Source organism: Protopterus annectens, chromosome 12.part0 (assembly GCF_019279795.1).
Source record: "Protopterus annectens isolate FY-2018-M chromosome 12.part0, PAN1.0, whole genome shotgun sequence".
Classification (NCBI taxonomy): domain Eukaryota; kingdom Metazoa; phylum Chordata; order Ceratodontiformes; family Protopteridae; genus Protopterus; species Protopterus annectens.
This window is the reverse complement of record NC_056746.1, coordinates 671,353,609-671,368,343: the sequence shown is the minus strand read 5'-3', so window position 1 is coordinate 671,368,343 and position 14,735 is coordinate 671,353,609.

Sequence of the window (14,735 nt, the reverse complement as noted above, 5' to 3'; positions counted from 1 at the left end):
TACAAACTATGTCTAATGTGAGGGGCTTCACCCCCCCCCCTAATTAAATATACCAATTTCGAGATAGCACCGCAATGGAGGAAATAGCGGAGCTGCGGAAACAGCCCACTGAATTCTTTCCCTGGGAAATAATTCCATGTTCTGTGGCTTCACTGTTGTCAGTCTTTGAGGTTTTGGGTTAGATATAACATTTGAAGTTTTGCGACTTTGATGTTATGATATAGACTCATATATATATATATATATATATATATATATATATATATATATATATATATATATATATATATATATATATATATATATACATACACACACACACACACGCATCATATACATGTTTTTATAACCCTTTATTAGCTGTTGTGATAATTAGCTTGTGGGGATAATTAAGTGGACTTTGCATATACTGTCCTCTTAACTATGGTTTTGATTCCCATTTTAATAATGCATATAATATCCATAAGTATATTCTTTGTAGATGTACATATATTTTACAACATCTAACTACATAATTTCATATAGCCACTGTCCTCATGCATCGTAGACACCTATAGCACCTAGGCCATGAATGACTGCGCACTTCGTAGTCATCAGTTATAATCCCACAGTATCACCTACTGCATTCCTATACATTTGAATAAAAACACATATATAAACTCATTATGCCATTATTCCTAAACAATTACGCAGGCACATTTATTTAATTTAAAATGTAATGCCTGTCTGACTGCTTGCACACATTTTTAGTTATGTGTTGAAAGCTGTTATTTATTTACAATAAAAGGTCCAAAAATTGTTTGGATTTTTCATATTCATCTGTTTTTCACAGGATTTCTAATAAACACCTGCAGTGCCTGTTTTCTAAAATAAAACCCTTGCTGAATGTAATCTTGGCATGTAAAGCTATTAGTCAGTGTGTCTACAGTTTGGCATGCTGTGGAATCCATTCCACATAGGGAAAACCTATATCTGCACCTGTGTACCTGTTATCTTCACCCATAGCATTTTTGGATGAAGCATATTCCAATATTTTATATTTATGTTTATATTATGCATGGTAATGACTCATTGATATAGTCTTCAATTTTTTACGAATATGGCCATAACATGAGCTTTTAAATAAAATGGTTTGTAGAGCAGTGCCTGTTTAAAAATAACATGTGATTACAGTTTGCTTGACCTGTAAAGCAACTGGCCTGCATATCTAATTTTTAGTGTGTTGTGGGTTCCAGTCCACATAGGGGAAACCTATATCTGTACCTGTTACCTTAGTTAACTTCACCCATAGCATTTTTTGGAAGAACCATATTACAATACTTTATATTAATGGCTATGTTGTGCATGGCAATGACTCACTAATACAGTCTTTGAATTTCTACGAATATGGCTGTAATCCATTATGTTCTGATAACATCAGCTTTCTAATAACAGGGTTTGTAGAGCAGTATCTGTTCATTTAAGAGTAGCATGTGCTGGCAGGTAGCTCATATTGTAAGGAAGCAGGCCATCATGTGTACATTTTGCCATGCTGTGTGCCCATATCCAGAGAGAAGACACATATATTGAAAACTGTTACCCTGCTTTAATATACCTATAGCATTTATTTATAGAAGCATATTGCATATATTGATAATAACATATATTTAGAGCAAAGTTGCAAATAACTCAGTTATTCATTGAATTCCTACTAACATATCCATAATCTCTAACATTCCGTTAACATCAGCTGTTTAACTGTGGGGACAGTACATCTTGTTGAATCTTTTTATATGTCTGAGCAATTTTTTGGTTAATATTGCATACTTTGTAAAACTTTTATAGGTCTGTTTGTTAAAGTCAATAGTAGAACAAAATCATTCTCAAATTCTGAAGGACTGTGATGGGCAGACTAACAAGTGAAAGCAGAACAGGGAAGATGTATATATTTACCTAGTGATGTGCAACTTAGCAGGAAATATCATAGTCCTCACACATACCTTGCTGTGTCCATTATGTACAGCAACCTGCATAGGTCTCAACCTGCTAAGAGGCTATAGTGGAACACAGACCATAGCTATGTGTGACGAACTGTCAAAATGTGGAACACCATATTTTCACACTGTGCGAAAAGTGTACCTTGACCATAACCTTTCTACCAAAATGTACCATATGCAAGTCTTTAATAATACACACACTCTCATGCAAAGACATTTACATATATACACACATAGATGTAGAAACAAGGACAGTGGCTCACTCATATAGAAAAATTCAGACACACACAAACACACATACGCACATGCATGTACACACACACAACTGTCAGTATACTTCATGTATTTCTTTATTCATTTAGAATAAAATATGCATTCATTTAGAATAAAATATCCAAGGATACTATGTCAGTTAAGTGGCTGTAACTGCTGGGTATAGATAGTCACATACAAGGATACAAAGGTACAGATACACAAGTGACCCACCACATACCCAGTCACAGAAATGTCCCAGTACTTCTCAGATGTTTTATTCTGATATGTTGAAGAAAGAAATACATACATTGTACCAACAGTGAAGTCACTGCTGTCAGACACATACAGTCCAAAGCATTACATCTCCATCACCCCCTCCCCACACATAGATATACAATGTTCTCAACTATTCCTGACTTTGTTGAATGTCCCTGATTTTTTCTCATATTGATGTCTGTTCTTCAGACATTTTACATATATTGAGGACTGCAGTCCCTGAATAATCATATGCAGAGTTTTAGACTGCATAAAACACATATTAAGTCAAAATATGTTATTCTAACAAATTTCATAGTATATAACAATATTTAAAATCTGTCTGATTTGGGAACTTTGTCTCCATTTTTTTTGTTTTGCCTTCATCCCTGATTCTTGAGCAAAGATGTTGTCAGGCTCTTACATACACATCATACCTCTCAAGTGTCCAGATTTTTGTGTCATATTTTTGGTCTTTTTCTCATAAAATCTATGATTTTCTGGAAAACCACTAAAGGCTGTCTCTAAATAATTACATACATTTGAGTTTCAAACTTTATATCCTTTAGAAAATGTATGCTAACACAAATCCTGCTATTCTAGCAACTTTCTAAATTTATAACAGCAATATTTAAAATCAGTTCCTTTGTTGGGCATTTGATACCCCATAAATTAAGGCTATGTACGGATTTCTTGTGCTAAGATGTTGAAAGCTATACACACGTGGACACACACACACACACACACACACACACACACACACACACATGCAAACCCCCTTGTCATACCTCTCAAGTGCCTAGCATTTTGCAGAATGTCCAGATTTCTGCCTCATATTTTTGGTCTGATCCTTATAAAAGATGTAGTTTTCTGGCAAATCACAGAGGAATGAAGTAGTAAGATAAAGACAGAAATTTGAGTTTCAGCCATCATATCCTTCAGAATAGGTATGGTAACACAAAACCTGCTATTGTACCAACTTTCTAAGTTTATAAGAGCAATATCTAAAAATTGTCCATATTTCTGTGGCTTTATCCCCGCATTATGTTTGGCTATTGGTTTTGTGCAGATTTCTTACTCTAGGAAGTTGAGTGGTATGAGAGTCCTTTTAACTGGTGATGCTGTAGTTATTTTCTTTGGTACTGTTTTGCTTCTATTTTAATTTTGCTCCCTCTTTCTAAAAGCAATTAGGCACAACTGCATTTAGTGAAGGGGAAAAGTGACAGAAGTTTATTTTTGCTTGTTACTCATGCTTCGGGGTATTGTAATAAGCAGCCCTGAAGCCATGGACTTTTACTAGGCATTCCAATTGGCTGCTTAAGGTCAAAATCATTCTTTCATTAGCTCCCTTTCTCTATTCTTGCCCAGTGGCTATATTTATGATTTCAGATCTAATCAGAAAATGAAAAGTAGAACCACAACAGTAGAAAGCAGAGCAGCTGAATACTACTCAAATGCATAGTTTCCACACATTGCAGTGTGGTTGAATGCTAAGGTTACGTGTATGGTTCTGTTCACAGAAGCTGTATGCTACATGACACTGTCACATTGTAAAATAATGTAAAAATCAAAATGCAGGTATTGATGATGTAACATTTATATACACTGAACCTGCCATTAACATTTTACCTTGTGCGACAGTCAACAGTGTAATAGTCCCTGCCGTTAACATTTCACCTAGTGCAAAAGTCAACAGTGTAACAGTTTTAAAGGCCACTGGGTCACAAAGCAACAATACAGATATGAACACTCAGTATACATTGTCACATTCTATTCAGTTCCATTTCCTGATTCTTAATAAACCTTTCAGCATCCTTTACTCTGAGTTTGATTTAACACTTCACCCACTTTTGCTAGCTAAACAGCACAAGATTTTAAGTTATGTCATGTGATAGGATTGGGTATCTTCATCATGAAAGGGGCAGTATGCAGTAATTATAACTTTTATACTTTAATTATTTTCCTTCATGATCTAGATTCTGGTATGCATATTATGTCATTAATTGCTAATTATGTAACAACTATGTTTAGAATGCAGTTTTAAAGATGTACTAGCACTCTTCGAAATGCCAAAATAGAAGCCTCACTGCAGGACACAGTTGGACAGTGTCCCACTTTTATTATCACCATATCAAAAATGTTTCATGTTCTGTATCTTAATAGGAGCTATACAGCAGTAAATGCATGTTCAGTTTATCGCTGCCTTCTGTCTTACACAGATGTAATGTCTTCATTCTTAACATTATTTCTTTTTATTGATTAGGATTTCTCACCAGGTCTTATCACACCCAAATTTCATTTTATAATTTCATTCCTTTTTCTATTTTTTTAGTGTAGCACTCTTTTGTTTTAATGTTCTTCCTATTTTAGGGCACCCCATCTAAAATGATTTATACTTCAGAGAAACATAGCTTAAAATGCTTAAAAATACAAAAAATATATATTTTTGCAAGGCAAAAGCCCCCCTCCTTAGACCCCACAACCCCATAACTCAAATATACCAACTCTATTATTGCATTATAGCTAGGAAAAATGAAAACCCATTGTGGCTCACATAATGTAAATGCATACAGTTTTAAAAAAGCACAGTTTAAGGCAATTGAAGAAAAGTCACTGGGAGAGCTTACTGTCAATAAACCCCAGGATTCAATAAACTCCGCTTAGGAATAGTGTTATTCCTACATGGAGTGAATGGTGTTTGCATCCGCATAGCCTTTTCAGCAGTGTGCCTTTCATATTAATGAAGAATGGACATGCAGACACAAACACTGAATGACTGCAGGGGATGTGTTGCAGTAGTGCTTGCAGATCCAGCACACCCCCTGCACTCTCAAAGTGCCGTATGGCACTTTTTAATGCTTTCAGTGTCTGTGGACTCTGAAAGCAAGTAATAACAGTAAAACAGTGTCTGCAGACACTGAAATAGTTAGTAGGACTTGAAATAAATGCAGGGGGTGTGTGACAAGTACAGTCACACCCCTCTGTATTGTAAAACTGCCATACATCACTTTACAATGCTTTCAGTGTCCACGGACACTGGAAGCTGGAGTGTGAATGGGAAGCAATGCAGGGGTTGTATGACAGAAACTGTAACACACCCCCTGCATTGTCAAAGTGCTGTATGATACTTTACAGTACAAGTGTGTTCTCAGATACACAGCCATAAACTGTAAACCTCTTAGTGCCCAAACTTTGGACAAAGGGCAACCAAATGGGGGGACAAAGGTCCAAAAATAGGGACGTATTTTAAGTACAGCTCTCATACACTTAGAAAGTTGATAGAGGGACAGAGATTGTATTAACATACATTTTCTGAAGGCAAATGTATGCCATTATTTAGTGATTGCAGTCCGGAGATCATCCCACTGATTTGCAGAAAACCACGAATGTTATGAGGAACAAATACTCAGGTAGTGTTAGCAGATATTTTTTCCACAGGTTTTACAGGTAAAGAAATGATTGTAGTAGCTGTATGATGGGTATGCTAATAAACTTTGTGTCCAAATGTTCCAGTGTCCAACCCCATGCCTGCATTCTTCCCGATATATGTCTCGCAAGTGTCACACTGTCACGGCTAGCGATCACTGTTGCCAATAACATTGGAGACAGATCTGAATCTAGTTGAAGAATGCCAGTAGCACACTCACAGAATATCAGTGCAGGCTACACCTTGTTAGTCATATATGTAACTCTGACTTGCACGAGTCCACTCAAGTCATGTACCCAGAGTACTCACACTTTGCCCCATAACATTCCAGCTTGACAGTTTAACAGTTATGTATGTGCTACAGAAGCTATGGGCCACAGGTAGATGTAAAGTGAGGGCAGACTTGTAGAGTATTGAGCAGTACTGTTGTGAAAAATAGAAGCCTATACAGTTGTTAATGGACTGTTCTCCTCCACCCCCCACTGCATCAATAATTATTATCCATATACTATGGGTATGTTGCTCTCAAAATCTAATGTTGGGACTTGTGTTCCATTATTGTTCATAATGTTAATTGCTTACATATTAACATACCTTATTCAAATACCGTTATTGGTGGCCTGTTGCCCCACATTTAACTGGCATGCTGTTAAAATTCTAACTGTTATTCCTTATATGCATGTGTTCTGTTTGCTATGCAATTGTGTGAATTCCACTGTTATGGATTAATTGGAACACCCATGCATGCTGTTATAACTAATTTTGAAATGTTTTGTACATGACTAACCAATACATTTTGTAAAACCTCAACATCATAGCAATTTTAGGAAGGCCAATCTCGGCAGATCCACGTGTCCCACCTCATCTGGCCATGGCACAGGGCCCCAGCATGTCTGTACCCCATCTGCTGGTGCTGCACCACTATTGGGTGGAATCGCCTCAGGGGATGGGGTCCACCCCCCTGCGTTTGGGTGCGAAGTGGAACCGGTCACCCACAGGAAGTTCTGGGGTATGGTGCACAGTGTCATCAGAGTTGGATATATGTCTACACCAGATTGAGGGTAGACTGGATCACCTCAAGGGGCAGCCTGCTCCTGTTGTCCAGCCACCAGCACAGCCACCATCGGGGCCATGAAGGTGCAGTGGTGACTGCCCATGGGTGGGGATCTCAGTCCCACTGTATCCATTTGGGGGCTCATGGGCCTCTGATTCCCAACCACCCTCCCTGTCCAAGGTATTTACCCCCCCTCATGTGTCATATACAGCCCCTGTCTGCTTGTCGTGTGTGTCTTGTCTGCCTGTGAATGCAAACTATCCTACCCAACCTACCTCCCCAAACATACCTACAGCCCTTCCCCAACATACCACTCTCACCTTCAAAAAAGGGGGGGGCATCTGTCCCGCAAAAAAAAAAAATCATTGCACCATACATAGCTCTACATTTTGACCCCATGTACAGTGACATAATCAAGCTACCTTCAAATTACTCTACAAATGTATGTTGCCAACACCCCTCCCTGTGGGATGTGAGGCTGTAAATTCCAAATTTTCAACATCGTTCACAGCTGTTGCTGCAGAAGAAATGTAGAGCTATGGTCCTTTCCTACACCCATCCTGCACATACCCAGCTGCTTTTCCTAATGTTTTACCCCCTGCTTGCCTCCATTTCACCACTTTCCTATCACCCATTTTTCTTTTCTTTTTTTGAAATTAGCGTGGGTTTAAGCAGGAATAAGCAGCACTATGCGAAGCCAAGCAGGACTAAGTGCCTTTGGCTTTGCCTAGCATCACGCAAACCCACGCAAAGCTGCTTATAATTACTTAAAACTGCTTTAATTGCTCTGTCTCTATCAGCCTCTATTTTGCCCAGCAACAAAATATTCACAACTGGCAGATCCCGAACCCAGGCCCATATGCACTACAGTCAGAGTAACATACCACCATGCCATATGAGCTGTGGGCATTTGTAATGCTTTTACAAACATATCATGCATTACAGTCATTTAACATAAGGGGAAAAAATACACATCCCTGGCACTCCAGTCACATCAGCTACCACTACTCCACATGAGCTGTGCGAATTAATAATGCTTACATAAATATATCATGCAGGATGGTCATCCAACAGTAGGGAAAAACCTGTGGAATTAGTATGTTTTATATATATGTATATATATATATATATATATATATATATATATATCAACCTCTTAATGCAAGAAATCTGGACAAAGCCTGACAAAGTGGGTGGGGGGGGGGGGCAAAGGCCAAAAAAATAGGGACATATTTTAAATATAGATTTTATAAGCTTAGAAAATTGCTAGATATCACACTTTGCATTAACATATATATTCTGATAGATTTCAAGTCTGAAACACAAATGATTGTCATTATTTAGTGATGTAAATGCTCACATCATCGCAGTGATTTGTCAGAAATCCACAACAGTTATGGAGAACAGATCAACAATATGAGCCACACATCTGGACAGTCTATGAAAATCTGGACAGTTGAGAGGTATGAGTGCAGTCATGTAACATAAGGGAAAAAGCACTTAGAGTTGCCAACCAGTTCACCCAGCACCTTTTGAACTGCAGTCAGACCAATGCAACCCTACACCAAATCAGCTCTGAGGAATAGTTCATGCATTTGCACATATTTCATGCACTACAGGGATGTAACTTTAGGGAAAAACAGACATTGGCGAGAAATTTTCTACCCACAACTATTTGCACCACAGTCACAGCGACATACCAGTAAGCCAGCTGACCTCTAGAGTATAATGACTGTTTGAACAAACATATACTGATTGCCAGTCATGCACTACTTCTATATATACTGCCCCAAGTCACAGTTTACTTGGAATCCTGAGGTGTTAAGGGACATGTCTCAGTCTGCCCCTAAAAACATATACAGATGACTGCAACACATCTGACACAGATATCCTCCAGAAGGGGCCTCACAGACGGATAACTGGTGCCAGAGCCATGGCCTCTACCATATAGGTGGCAATCCACTGAGCACAGAAAAAGTCATCAGAGATCTGGGGACCCAGGTTGACAGTAGCCTATCACCCACCTGATCATGAACCTGTACTCATCACTCATTAGACCTATGATTGAGTACAATGCCCCATTCGGAATGTATCTGACCAGACACCTGCTGCAGCTTGAAAGGCCCCAAAAGTTCCTCACCAAAAGGATAAAGGGTCTCAAGAATATGTCTTATGCCTATTCAGTCTCATGAGGTGACCTGTGCCTGACATATAAGGCCATGTCAAAACCCAGATTTGATGAATATCCTCACTCAAAAAATCTAGATCCCTCAGAACCACAAGCGGAGAGACTTAAATTGACACACCTTGACATGGTTATAACTGGGAGGACAGATTCATCAGGATTCATCTCCCTATGCTGTGGAACAAAATTCTGGCCTTGTTCAAGAGGAATCTTGACCAATGGATGGGAGTGACAGAGGCACAGCAAAATGATTGAACCTATGAACCTATGAGCTGCTAGACCACCAGCAACTGTAGCAGCATGCGCAATTAGATAGAAAATGATTAATGACACTCACATCTGCCCCTCTCCCTACTTAGCCCAACAAACATTTACACACTACACTGCTACACGGTCTTGACAGTCTGTTAACAATGGCCAGACATACATAACTCTCAACTCTACAGATTTCCACAGAATCAACTTGACAAAGCACTCAAAGGACGACACAGGAAGGATATAACCAAAATGCAAAGTTTATGAAGCGCTTTTCGTCAGGTTCGCTTACCCAACTTCCTCAGATAACAACAAAGTAATGTACAGAAATTTTTAAATACATTCAAGTTACATTCAAAAGTCATGATAAAATCATTTACATAATAAATTACTAACAATTAACTACAAAGTATCTCAATGCATTCTTTAAACTACCTTGCTTTTAAAGCGATAACCTCACTAATAAAATATTAAACCAAACCAACAATAATATTAGCAGCTTTAAATAATGTTCATTACTTTAAATACTTTAAAGTTAAAGTCAATCCTAATACTATTAATGCCTCAAAAAGCTCATAATCAAGTAATGTCAACGTATTATAAATTATTACCTTATATATTATAATAGATGCATATAATATAATATAATATAATAAACATATATATATATATATATATATATATATATATATATATATATATATATATATATATATATATATATATATATATATATATACAGACATTAAACAATTAATTACAGCTATCTCTTCACACTTCTAAGTTTCAAGTATGGCAAGACTGAACAAGTTTCATTAATGCCAGGAGGGTGATGGGCATCTAACATTAACTGCCATAAGAGTTCCAATTGTTCTAGTAAAAAACTAGCAGGCCCCCCTCTATAGTCTTCCATAATTTGATCTATGGCCCTAAATTTAAAACTATGAGTGGAATTGTATTTAATATGTTTAGCTAAAGTGTTCTCAATTTTATTTTTTCTTATATTGTAAAGATGTTCATATCTTTATTTTACTTTTCTATCGGTTTTTGCGACATAGAAAGCTGGACAGAGATTACATTGGGCTAAATAGACCACCATTTTTGTATTACATGTAAAACTTTTCTTAATACTATAATCCTTATTTCTAATAGTAAATTTTTCTCATGTCACTATAAAACCACAATAATATCCTGGGTTTGGGTGATATTTATGGCCTCTTCCTCATAACATTTCTGGGATTCTGCTAAATCACTGGGATGATATCAGGAGTGAAGTCACTAAATAATGATATACCATTCCTCTGAACCTCCTAGTGCAAGACATCTGGACAAAGCCTGACATACTTGAGGGACAGAGGCCCAAAAATAGGGACATAGTTTAAATAATGGTGCTATAAACTGAAAAAGTTGCTGGAGTGACATTTTTTTTTAATTTTCTGAAGGATATGAAGTCTGAAATATAAATGGATGTCATTTAGTGACTTCAATCCTCAGATTATCCTAGTGATTTGCCAAAAACTGAGATTGTCTAAGGAACAGACCACACATAACAGGCAAACCTCTGGATGTTCTGCGAAATCTGTACAGTTGAGAAGTATGTCATATTCATACCAGTGTCAGACTTCAAATCACGCAGAAAATGCATGTCCAGACAAACCCTGTTAATCTAGCAATTTTCTAACTGTATAACAGCAATACTTACACTCTGTACCTACTTCTGGAACTTTCTTCCCCATTTTGTTGGGCTTTCTCCACATTTCTTGTTCTAAGATGTATTTCCACCTACCCTCTGTGATGCTGTAGATCCCACACCTCCATAATGTCCTCCTCACAGGGAAGGAAAAGGGGCAAGCCCCACATGAAGGACTTAACTATAGCACTGTGTTGCCATGCCATTGGCTAATGGAAAGACAACACAGCTGTTCTGGATGCAGTTAACAAGTGGGAGACACCAATTGGTGCCGAGGCCATCACCTGCTCATGAACATTACCTACAAAAGGCAAGCTGCTGCCTATGCAAAACAGGTCTGAACCTTTCTATGCAAACTCAGACTGCGACTACAAAAACCTACACATCTGCATTACTCTGAAACAGAAAACTCTGTAGCACTAAAACAGGTATGCCAAATAATTAAACATGTAATGGAATGCAGAAGGGGGATGCAATTATGGGAAATAGGAAGTTAAACAATAGGTCTCAACAAGACTTGCTGGACTGACATGTTGCTGTCCAGCACCTATGGCCATCCCTGGTGGCTCTGTCTGCAGTGACATAGAGCACAGCTCTGGCCCCTGAATCACCCCAACAATGGCCAGCTCACATATGACTACTACTGGAGTGTCTGTTGTACAATACTGACTGTAACACCACCTGGCCAGCTATTTGGGATATTGTAAATATTCATATGTCACTGGTGAATGCTACTATGATACATATGCTTGTCTACAAATGTAAGAGACCTATATAAGGTTTGTGCATAGTAAACAACTGGTGCAGAAGTGTGTGTTGAACTGTATGTTATATACCAAGCTCATGCCTTTCAACTGTCTGGAGTTTTGTAGACTGACAATATGTTTGCTTCATATTTGTAGTCATTTTCTCATACAGTTGTATTTTCTCTGGCAAATCAGTAAAGACTGAAGTCATAACATAATAGGATACATTTGAATGTCAGATATCATATCCATCAGAGTATTCCTGTGAATGCAAAACCTACTTTGTTATCAACTGTCTAAGTGTGTTACAGCAATATTTCTAAAGTATTACTATTTTTGGGCCTTTGCCCCCATTTATGTGTGCTTTTCTCCAAATGTCTTGCTCTAACAGGTTGAGAGGTATGACTGGGCAGGTTCCTATTACGTGATCGAAGTTTTGAAACTTCAAACATGACAATATTGAACTTGACTTTTCGAAGTTTCAAAACTTTAAACACGGGAAAAAATATATAAAAGAAGCAACAGTAAACTAACTGTTGCAAAAAGGGGGCAAGCTCCTGCACCCCCCACATGGGGGGCTGGATCCCCACACCCCCCGCTCTTTAAATATACCAACTCTGAGATTGCACTACAGTGCAGTAAAGGAAAATATTCACTTTCTGCACTATAGTGCCATCTCGGAGTTGTGGGGGCTTGCCCTCCCTGCTTGCAACAGTTAGTTTACTATTGCATCTTTTATTTTTATTTTTCTGTGTTCAAACTTCAGCAAGTTCAGTTATATGGTTTCAACCATATAGGGTTTGAACTTGTTGAAGTTTGATCACGGAATAGGAACCCAACTGAGCTGCAAGATTGTAAACACAGTGTGCCATACTGACAAAGAACAGAAATGTATATCAAGTATTACTTGTGCACATGTATGTAGTAATAGTAGTAGCTGGAAGCCTCAAACATACAGACATGAGTTGCAAAATGTCAGGTAAATATGCAGTACTTGTTTTACAAATGTGTAATCTGAGTTTCAGTGCATCAAACAGACATAAATGTCTACAGCAACAGGCTGTTGTATTACCTTGAAACAGATATAATTACTAGTTTGATTATAATTACTAGCTTGAAATTGGAAAAGTATTTAACTGTGTCATGACTTTGTGCCCAAGCCTACACCAGACATCTATATGAGCACCTACATAGCTGTATGGACTCAGAAATACCTAACTGGACAAAATTATCTCCTCCAAAGTAGGCTAAACCTCTGTGGTGGCCAGCAGCAATACACAAACCCCATAGTAGGTGGAAATATTGGCTGTACAGGGCCAAGAAGGAGCAGGTGCCAAATTAGAAGCAATCTCACCTTTATCTGAACAAGCAAATAAGGTCACAGGTGAGTTACTCTAAGGCTAACTTTGAGTGCAAATTCGACACATCCACCAAGGCCAATCACAAGGCCCTCCACACATATGTCTGCAATCTGAGAGCTAACACCCAAATCTGCTCTGTACTGGTGGTCAGTAACACCACATACACATACGTCATATGCAGACAGGTTAAGTGAAAACCTCAACCCCCTGTCCACCCATCAGTAAAGGATGACATGTACAGCACCTGCCCCTCTCCTCTCAACATCAGGGAGCAGGTCCATAATGCCCTGTCAAGGGCAACAAACTGAAGTCTATATGGGACCTGATAACATCATTGGCTGCAGCCTACATGAACTTAGGTATGAGCTCTCAGCTCCATTACACACTGCAGTTAACCAAAGCCTGAGCACCAGTGTTATTCCATCTGCATGGAGGACAGCCACTGTCACCCCTTTACACAAAGGTGGTGCATCCACTGACCCAGCCAGTCATATGCACATCAGCATAACTAGCCTGATCTGCAAGATCATGGAAGGAATTATGAAGGACCTTATAAACAGGGACATCGGCAAACTCAAAATGCTTGAGCCAAAACAGTTTGGTATTGTCAAAGGGAGATCAGGCCTGTTAAACCTGGTCGACTGCTTTGAAGCAGTCAACAAACAAATGGACAAGGGGAAAATGGTGCTCACCACCTACCTTCACCTAGCCAAAGCTTATGTCAATAATCCCCAATCGGCCATAATACATAAGCCTACATAGCTAGGCATCAACCTGTACTTTATCAGATGGGTAGCTAACTGGTTCAATGATAGCACCTACTCAGTCAAAGTATTGGAAGCCACCATCTAGTAGTGGACCCTAAAAGAGTGGTGTACCCCAATGATCTTTCTGGGGGCCTCTACTATTTGGGATATACTGTTCTGAGGTGCAAGACAAAACCAGTGGTCTGTGGCCGGCCAGGTTTACAGATGACTGTAAGCTGAGCACTGTCTTACATCCCACTAGTGATGTGAGCATCCTCCAGGAGGCTCTTACCCAAATTAATGACTGGTGCCAGAAGCATTGCCTCAAACTGAATGCCAAGGAATGCATCATTTTCCCTGTTGTGATAGATGTCATCCACACTAGTTATGACAGTAATGACAGTGTAATGAGCATGCAATCAGGCATGAGGTGACTTGTGCACCAAAGGTGATAGCGACCTGGCAGTTTTCCACCACATTGGCACCATTGTATGGCAGGCTGTCTACATGGCCCACTTCACAAATAAGGGTAGATCATCCAGGAACCAAGAGGCCATAGCATCCCTGTACACCTCCCTTATCAGACCCATTACTGAGTTGAATGGCTCATTTGGCATGTACCTTGCCTACCACATGCAGCAGCTGCAGAGACCACAGACTTTTCTGACCAAGAAAATCCAGGCTCTATAACATCTATCCTATACAGATAGGCTGAAAGCCCTGTCACTCTACTCAGTGTCATACAGACTGATCATAGGTAACGTGTGTCTGGCTAACAAGGCCAT